General features: G+C 39.3%; 1 long non-coding RNA gene across 5 annotated transcripts in view; it reads left to right on the top strand.

The window, feature by feature from the left end:
- LOC106897154 overlaps positions 1 to 8,983 on the top strand; it is a 73,847-nt gene extending 64,864 nt beyond the window's left edge. For 4 of the 5 annotated variants that reach the window (XR_001413735.1, XR_001413739.1, XR_001413738.1 and 1 more), the window contains one exon: positions 3,964 to 4,845. This is a non-coding gene — a long non-coding RNA (uncharacterized LOC106897154). Of the gene's footprint in view, positions 1 to 3,963; positions 4,846 to 8,877 lie in introns of those variants that run through there. The other variant, XR_001413737.1, reaches the window with a different exon arrangement.
- Positions 8,984 to 9,350: the final 367 nt, after the last annotated feature.

Here is a 9,350-nt window from a genome sequence, read left to right as displayed (position 1 = left end):
TTCCATTATCCCTCTGTCCGGTAACACGCTATCCCAAATGTCACAGGTCTTTTTTTATTTTTTTTTTTTTTTTTTTTTTTTTTTTTTACTTTCCATCTCATCTCCAAGTAATAATTTTCCACTTTGAAATTTTGTGGACTAACTTTTGATTAAAAACCAAAGCAAAAGAGAAGAAAAATCAAAAGAGAACTGTCAAAACCAAATGTCTATTAAAAGCTACTGAGAAACACTGGCTGTTTTCAGTTGAGACACTTCTAATTTTCAATCAAATTATATGTTTTATGCATATTTGACCTTTTTAAAAAAAACAAAACCCATGAAGTTTTATTGACTCCACCAGTTGCAATAGAAATAGAGTTCAGACAGAACAATTCTGAGAGTGAAATTTTAAAGACAAACTAATTAGCTCAGAGTCCAATTTTGTCTGCACCATAACTTGCAGTAAACACGTAAGTCCAGTGGCAACTGGGAGTAGTATGCGGACACCTGTTAACATCTGTTTTCTATGTATCATTTACTGTCCAAGCATGACAACCTCATTGTCATATTGACCTTAAACTAAAGTCACTCATGAAATAAGAACAATGAGTCACAGTAATTGCTTGGATCAAGCAAAGGACCAAGAACTCTTGGAGCTGTTCACCTTCAGGGCATGCTTTATAGCCCAGCTTCTTGAACAGATATCTAGGGAGAATTGGGAAGGGTTGGCCTCTATGAGATGGGGCGATGTTGTGCAATGGGATGTTCTTGCTGGCTGGTTCTTTCATGTGGGTGGGGTTTTGTTGTTCTTATTTTTATTGTTATGGATTGTGAGATGGGGAATTGTTTTTCCATTAGAAAAGGCAAAACAACTGCTTTCAGTGTAGAATGACCTTTTAGATTATGTGCATGAACCACAAACAAAAAGAACACAATGAAATACTCCATGGGCAAGCATAGTGAGCCTGACTCACCATTATGTTACTCCAATTCTGCACCAGCCCAGTTCAACTGAACCAAGATGGAGCTTTACCACCCATAGTATCCAAGGGGAAGAGGTCTCATTCTGCCCCTCACCAGAATGCTGGTTTGCAGAGAATGACCGATGGTGATTCACTGTGGAAAGAGAATTACTGTCCATGGGGATCCTTCTTATGGCTGTATTTGCTGAATATCATGAAGAATCAAGACTGTGAGGAAAAGCTTGGCTCAGAGTACTGAGATGGAGGATGTATATCACATGATATGTGTATCACCTACATGACATAATACGTCCTGACACAACATGATATGTTTCATGAAGAATGTTCTGAAAAATTAAACTAAACAAAAAGGTCAGTGGAAGTTGCATTTCCTAGTTCACAATGACCTCCATAATATCAGAGAAGGTGTCAGCATGTTGACTGTTTTACAGAAAATACTTGCATCTATGTCAGTTCTAGGAAACAGGCCTTCTAATGGGTACTGGCTGACATAACACATATGTCACACTTATCCTTGTTAGGATGTTTTGAGGCTTTACTTTGAGTAGCTCCCTACCACAGAAATAAATCATCTCCTCATAGAGAGCAAATGAACAACAACATGTGAAAAGAGGATTTATGGCTGTGGCTGCTTTTCTAAATGCCTTAGGTGCCCTGGACTGTAGTTCGATAGTGCCTCCTAGAGGCACAGACTATAGGTACGAAGGCAGTAAGCGGCAGTATAGCTGATGGTATGCAATGACAATTGCATGTTTACCAGTGTGTTGGCTGATTTCCTTTGTAGCTGTTGTGACTTGTGAATATTTGATTCATTTAATGCAATGGAAATGCTCAGAACTTGGCCTCCGAACCATTGTAGACTTGTCTGTTGATATGAGATAGTGCTTTATGGTTTCTGGCTTGCCTTTATTCCCCCATGGTGGATGCTACACCAATAGCTACACCTTCCAGGTGGAAAAGGATTCCTTGCTTTCCAGGAGCTGGTGAATCTAGGTGAGAATTATGCAATTCTGTAAGGGTGAATCACAGAGGAGAATGCTGATTGTTAGACAACTATATTGTAAACACTTTTAATCTTCTGTCAAGATAAAGGCTTGCAACACCCAGGCTAATTTGTTTCTGATGACTGATTCCATTAGGCTGTATTCCTGAAAGCAAAGCAGATTGTACACTGACTATGCAAGCCAAGACTATTGCAGTCTCTAGACAGATGGCTGTTCCAAACCTTTTCACCTATATTGACACTGAGTTGACTTCCAGTTGGCTAGTGGGTAGTATACAAAAGAATGTTGAATGCAGATTTAATATAGGGTAAAAAGGATGAGTTTGGACATTCACCCTGTCACTTGTTTGGGCACTTGGCATCCAGAGGGTACATTTCTGGCCTTTGCATCATCCAGGATTTTTTATGTAACTTGCCTCATTCAAAGTGGATGGGACTGATAATATGTGACCTGCTATAGCCCCAGGAAGTCCAATGTTTTGTACGGAGCATTAGACATACCTGAGATGGGTAAAATCATTTCATTGTGCTGCAAGGCTTCCAAATACTTTCTGAGAATGACCCATTTCTGAACAGAAAAGCTTCCTTTTGGACACATCCCTTCTGTTTGCAGCTGCTTCCATCATTGCTTCCCATCTGTGATCCTATTGTCCATTTTCTGTCCCTTTGTTTCCCTGTCACTGTTCAATGGTGTATGCAGGATAGGACTACTAGGAAAGCAAATATTTAATATGTCTTTCACCAGTCTTTATTGTGAAAAGTGTTTTGTTCTTTCTGAACAGAAGCTAGTAATTTGGGATAATGCTGCAGTTAATGCAGCCACCTTCTAAGTTCATCATGTTCTTCCTGCTCATGCCTCTCTGGTTCTTGCTTCCTGTATGTCTTGGTTCCTTGCTCCTGCTGATGATTCCAGTTCCTGTGGCAGTTCCTGGCTCTTTTCTAGTTGTTAATTAGGGTCCTGGTATTAGGGAAAGGTGTTGTTTTCTTGTCTATTCAGAATCAGAAGAGGCATCTGGACCTTTTTCAGGCAAAGAAGCAGATGTGCAAAGCAGAAGCAAAGTTAATGTAACTGGATAGATGAGTATGTAATGGGAATTCTGTCGGTACAGGACCATCAGAACTTGATGATGATCACCACTTGTGATGGGTGATAGTTGTAGTAATAATAAGGGTATACTACTGTGTAGAAGATCAGTGCATATACATTGAAAGGGTTTAGCTTGTTGACTTGCTTGCAATCCTTTTGAGGTGTTACAGATTTTATTGGGTAGGCTTCTTTTTTTAAAAACATTTTAATGTAAATAGAGGTGTGACCAGGAGTAGAAGGAGACAGACCAGGTAGAAAAAAGTACAGAAGCTCATGAACACATTTCTGTGCCAAGATGGTATCTGGTTGCAAAGCTTTGATCCTGATGGAGAATTTATATTTTTCAGAGAACCAGTCTGGATTCATGTGAACATACAGGGCTGTTTTTTTTTTTTTTTCCAATGAAGTCATCAGTTATCACAGAGGCTGGAGGGAAGACTAGACTGACCCCTGCATTGGCTCAGAAAAAAAACATTTCTATTGGTCATATCTGCTTAACATCCAGTTCTTTGTGCAGGCAGACAGTACTGTCTAAGAAATGGGAAACAAAATGGCAAACAAGGCTGTATATTGGGAAAAAATAGAACCCAAATGCAGATTCTGTTTCATATATATGAGCAAAACCCAACCAATATCGGGAATGTGTAGTGCATGAAAGTTGGCTGTATGTGAAACCAGATGGGTTTGTAGCAGAAACAGTTCTACTTCTGAGGATGTCGAAAATCTGCCCTGACTGGGTACAGCCTACTCCCAAGGGGTGTTCCTCAAACACTTCTAGGTCTTGGGGCAATCTCAGGATTCCCCTGAAGCAGCTTGTTGTCCAAGTTCATCTGGGAAAAAAACCAAACAACTAAACAATCAAATGACCTTATTTTTCTAAAACTGAATGTGTTGAAATTTCCTTCTTGCAGGAAACTTTGTGATGCCATGTTTTGACTCCTATGTAGAATGAAGACTTGTTTGAAAACGTGGGAATTTCCTCCCCACAGAATACAATGTCCAAGTTTTTATCAGCTGTTGCAGAACTGTGGTACTCTCTGGCAATGGAGACTTTATGCCAGCTCAATACCTCAAGGGCAAGAGAAAGACGTCATCAAGTTATGCAAGCAGACCATCTCACAGCTTCTCCTGTAAGCTTGGTCTTATTTGACAAATGATTGCATTTTTCAAATTTGGGGTCTTTTTCCTTTCCTAAGGCAAGTTAATGAGCATGCAATTATTTATCTTGTCATGGTATCTCAAGTGGAAACAAGGTGGCTGAAATACCTGCAAGTAGTCAGAATTATGCCCTAGTCTTGTGTTGACCTCCTTTAAATTACTTCTAAGTGTTCAGCAATAGATTAACTGATGTGAGCCTTTTATTCTGTAATAGGAGCATGCTTCTTATTGTCAGTTAAGACAATCTTAAGAACAATGAGTTGTGTCACTCCCCTTATGCTCAGAGAAGGCTTGAGGTAGTGATCTGAGTAGTTTTGGCATTCCAAAATTTAATTTTTTTTTAATCTGAAGTTGGATTGAGAATAGCATTTGAGTGTGATTTTTTTCGTGTGCTTAAGTGTGTCTGAGGTTGGGACTGGAAGGTATTAGCTAATACCTATGAAACACCTGTAGCAGCAACTAAAGGACATGTGGAACTTATTCCTTTACTGAGTCTGTGCTGAAGCACTTTTGCTGTGAGACTGAAGGTGACATACTTACCCTTCCTAGTTCTCCAACCATAGAATTTGCCATCGTTTTTCCAAACTTCACAGCACTGATTCTGAAGAACTTCTCATTAAACCAGCTGCACCCAACTGACTGACTCCTGTTTTTATTGGATCACTTTTTGCAATCCTTATGAAAAAATTGCATTGTAAATATTCCATTTATGAAATATTGTCATATATAATTTCAGATACTTCCCTCAAAGATAGTGTAATCACTTTCTTCTTTATATGCCTAAATGCAAATTTATCTGTTTAAAAAATCATGTTACCAGCACCCAGTATTAGGCATGCCCCAGGTTCCACCATTGAGGCTGATGGCATTTTAAAAAACCTGCAGAGGTAAGAAAGAACAAGATAAGATAGTGCACACTGGGTATATTTATGGTTGTTGTCATGCCCCTTTAGAAAGAATTATGGGGTCTGTTCATCTGTCTGTGTGATTAAGTGATGAAGCGTGTCTGTGATTTGCTGGTACAGACTAGTTTTTGTTATCAGAATTTATGCAGGTAAAGCTCTGTGTTTCAAAGGTAAAGCTTTGTGTTTGAGTAATTTTTCTGTGAACTGGTACTTCCCCATAATGAAAGAGGTGGCTGAGAGTACAGTTTTCCCTGACTTAAACAAGATCATCAGTATCCAGGAAGATTTTCCCTGGAAGTTTTTCAGCACTGCAGGGATGGAGAGGTCCCTTGGAAGCTCTTCCTGCTGATACATAAGTGAGGCTGCCGAGAGCTCTTTGCCATGTGTTTTTGTAACTCCCATAATCTGTAAACCACACTTGTGTGGTCAAAGTATAGCTGACACGGAAAGGAGTGTTTGTGAGCTTGTGACTGGACTAGTTGCAGTTTCACAGAAGAAAAACAGCTTTATCTCTCTAATCCTTTTGCTGGCAGGCAAGACATGAAAAATGAAGGTAAGACACTGTACCTATTTATTGCTTAATTTTTTCCCATAAATTCTAACCTTGTGGTTAAAAAAAACAACAAAATTCAGTAAATCTCAAATGTAAACAAGTAGAAAAGTAATACTCCAGAGTGCAAGAGCTTATAAGTATCCAAACCCTAAATATGTTAGCGCAGCTGCGTGTCATGTGACCCACCACAGTTCTGACATGAAAATACATGAAATGTTTGAAAATGGTCAGAATGTTGCAAATTTTTGATGATCCCCTAATCGAACCAGAACAATGCAACTGTTAAAAATCCAAATGGAATGAAGAGCTGTGCTGAAATTATATAAACAGCCCTTTTCCTTAGCTAATATTTAAAAACTCCAGCTAAAGCTATTCCACAGTAATTCTGTGAAAGCTAGAGATCTTGTAGTGCTTGCTGAATGTATTACTCTGCCTGTGAGTGATCCAGCTGTGTTTTAAGGCATTCTCATAATCTGTTTGGGTCTTTGGGGAGGTCAGTGTGCCACAGTTCAGTGAGAGGCAATGTCTTCAGGTGGTGCTAAACAAGGTAGCCCAGAACAGGAGAGATTATGGTTGTGCCAGTGTGGTATTGTAACTAGCCTAATTGCTGTTACTGGTTACCCTAATAGCTTGTTTGTCTTTACCCAGTATATTCTGAATGTAGCTCAGTGACTTTGCGACTCCTGGGCAATGGCAGAAGTTCTGTGCACTCCTGGTCTTGTATTGGCTGCTGTAAGCTATGCCCTGTAGGTGGGTTTCTGTGGTAGGTAAAGCAGTGGTGAGAACACTAGCTGCACATGCACAGTTTGGAAATTAAAATTCATCCTCAGTCAAGAAGATAACCAGTAAATCTTGAATGCCTAAAGTGAAGGGCGCATTAAAAGTCACAAAGCATGGCAGAAAACAACAATTACTTAGAGAAGTATTAGTGGAATTTACTCAGTCATAAATGTTATCTGCATGCCAGGTCTTCTTTCAAAGCCATAGGTTTTTTTCATTTAGTTACTATTTAGTAATAAACCTAATAGTCTTCTGCAAATAGGTACTTGCCCCAGAGCAATGGGCTTCAAGTATAATGATAACTGGAGATAACAGGAGATTATCAGTTAAGCCTGGACATAAAAGAGAACAAAGGAAATTAAAATGTCTTCAGTAACCTTTGAAAAATAATTCTAATTCTGTGCAATTTGATAAGCAATGTTTCCATGTATTAGTAATTCCAAACAAAAAATAGCACTACTTTCAGTTTTTCTGTTTTTCTTTTTCCCCATATATTTCTTTCTCATCTCTGCTACTTGAGTAGAAATGTAATTTCTTGGTTTAATCCAGTTCCCCATTTTTAAAAAGGCATTGTGTGAAGAAAAATTTTCTAATTTATAAAATTTCTATCTGTTGTACTTCCAGCCTGTGATGCTGAAATTGATCTGTCACCTCTTAGTTATTTGTTACATTCAAAGAAAATGTTGCTGAAATATATAGCTGTTAGTGCTGGCTTTAAACTTGTCCTTCTTTTGCTAAAATTTGAAAATATTTTAAAATTGTGACCTAAATCTCAATAAACCAAATATTTTTTGATTTTATTTTTATAGAAGCATTGAATCATGGAGTGGTTAGAGTTGGAAGGGACCTTAAAGATCATCTAGTTGCAACCCTCTTACCATGGGCAGGGACACCTCCCACCAGACCAGGTTGCTCAAAGCCCCATCCAACCTGGCCTTAAACAATTCCAGGGATGGCGCAGCCACAGCTTCTCTGGGCAACCTGTTCCAGTGTCTCACCACCCTCACAGTAAAGAATTTCTTCCTGATATCTAATCTAAATCTACCTTCTTTCAGTTTAAAACCATTACCCCTCATCCTATCACTACACTCCCTGATAAATAATCCCTCCCCATCATTCCTGTAGGCTCTCTTTAAGTACTGAAAGGCTACTATGAAGTCTCCCCAGAGCCTTCTTTTCTGCAGGCTGAACAACCCCAACTCTCTCAGCCTGTCTTTGGAGGAGATGTGCTCCAGCCCTCTGATCATCTTTGTGGCCCTAATCTGCACCCGCTTCAGCAGCTCCATAGTACTCCAGGTGGGATATCAGGGGGGCAAAGGGGCAGAATCACTTCTCTCTGAGCCTGTCAAGGTCTCTCTGGATTGCATCCCTTCCCTCCGGTATGTCAACCGCAGCACACAGCTTGGGGTCATTGGCAAACCTGCTGAACGTGCACTCAGTTCCACAATCCATGTTGCCAGCAAAGATGTTAAATAGTTCTGGTCGCAGTACCAACCCTCAAGGAACGCCACTTGTCACTGCTTGCCACTTGGACATCGAGCCATTGACCACATTCCCAAAGAAGAAAGATAGGAAAAGACAGACTCAAATGTTTTGCTGATGATCAGTTCTCCTCTGTGTCTTTTGAGACTATATAAAGCATACTTTGGAATTAAAATTTCAGCTAGCTCAGGTATATAAATATATTGTATACTTTTTCTTAAGTTACAATCTGTATTTTTGGGGCAGGGACTACTTTGATTCATTCAGTTATTCAGCAAGTGTGAGTGACTAGTATTACCTGACAATATTCAATAGTGTTTCTATGTCACATTAGAAATCACTGCTTGCAATAAATATTTTTACAATATATTTTCCTCCTACTTTCACTGTCATTATGACGTCTCTATAGATTTATAGTTCTTGCCAAACAGAAGGGCCATTCCTTCACAAACCTTCATCGATTCAGACATTTGAAACGTTTTGGCTTGTCTTGCAGCTCCCTTGTGCAAATAGTGTCAAGATGCAGAAAAACGAATAGATTGTAGAAATGAATAGGAATGACATGAAAGCTGCTGTATGCCAGGATTTTCTCCAGGACTGTTCTGTAAATCTTCTGAGCTGAGGTGTCTTGCAGCTTCAAGTACATAAACATTTTCAAATATCTATACTACCATGACACGTAGATGTGGTGCTTAGGGACATGGTTTAGTGGTGGACTTGGCAGTGCTAGGTTAACGGTTGGACTTATGATCTTAAAGGTGTTTCCCAACCTAAACTATTCTATGGTTCTATAAGCTCATTCTACTGATTCTAGGAGTATACATGTAATCAACTCTATTCATAGTATCAAATATTTTTTATTTAGAAAAGCTTGGTATTCAATTTACCATTTATTCATTTACCAATTTACCAAATATTCCTATTTGAAAAACTTTTCTGTCTCAAAGGTGTGTGTACATGCTCTAGTGCCTAGGACATTGAAGCAAAAATGTGTGGTGTCAAAAAAAAGGTCACTTCTGGCATTGAGCAAATCATTTGGGGCAATTTGATCTCTATCTACCAGAAAGTTTCATCTGAGAAGAATGCTGGTAGTGATGGGAAGGATACAAACCTCACCAGGTGGGTGTTTCTCTCCTGTCTTCTCTTTTGGTGGTTAAGGTGTTCATCTGCAATGGTGGGTGCCGCAGTTTAATTCTATCCTCTGCTCTGGAGATTTAGATCCTGCTTTCCTGTGTCTTAGGACAGGACTTGAGCAATTAGCAGCAGTGAGCCACTTTATACAAACTACTTCAATAATGTTTTAAAGTCAATGAGCAATAGAGTAAGAATGACTCTCCAACCTGATGTTAATGATACTCACTTTGGAAGCTAGGGCAAACCCCGTTATAGTCAACACAGTGGAAGCTTCCTCAGTATAGTG

Source organism: Calidris pugnax, unplaced genomic scaffold (genome assembly GCF_001431845.1).
Source record: "Calidris pugnax isolate Ruff unplaced genomic scaffold, ASM143184v1 scaffold211, whole genome shotgun sequence".
In the NCBI taxonomy this organism is placed as follows: domain Eukaryota; kingdom Metazoa; phylum Chordata; class Aves; order Charadriiformes; family Scolopacidae; genus Calidris; species Calidris pugnax.
The sequence above is the reverse complement of the archived record's forward strand: the minus strand, read 5'-3'. Positions and strand labels throughout refer to the sequence as shown.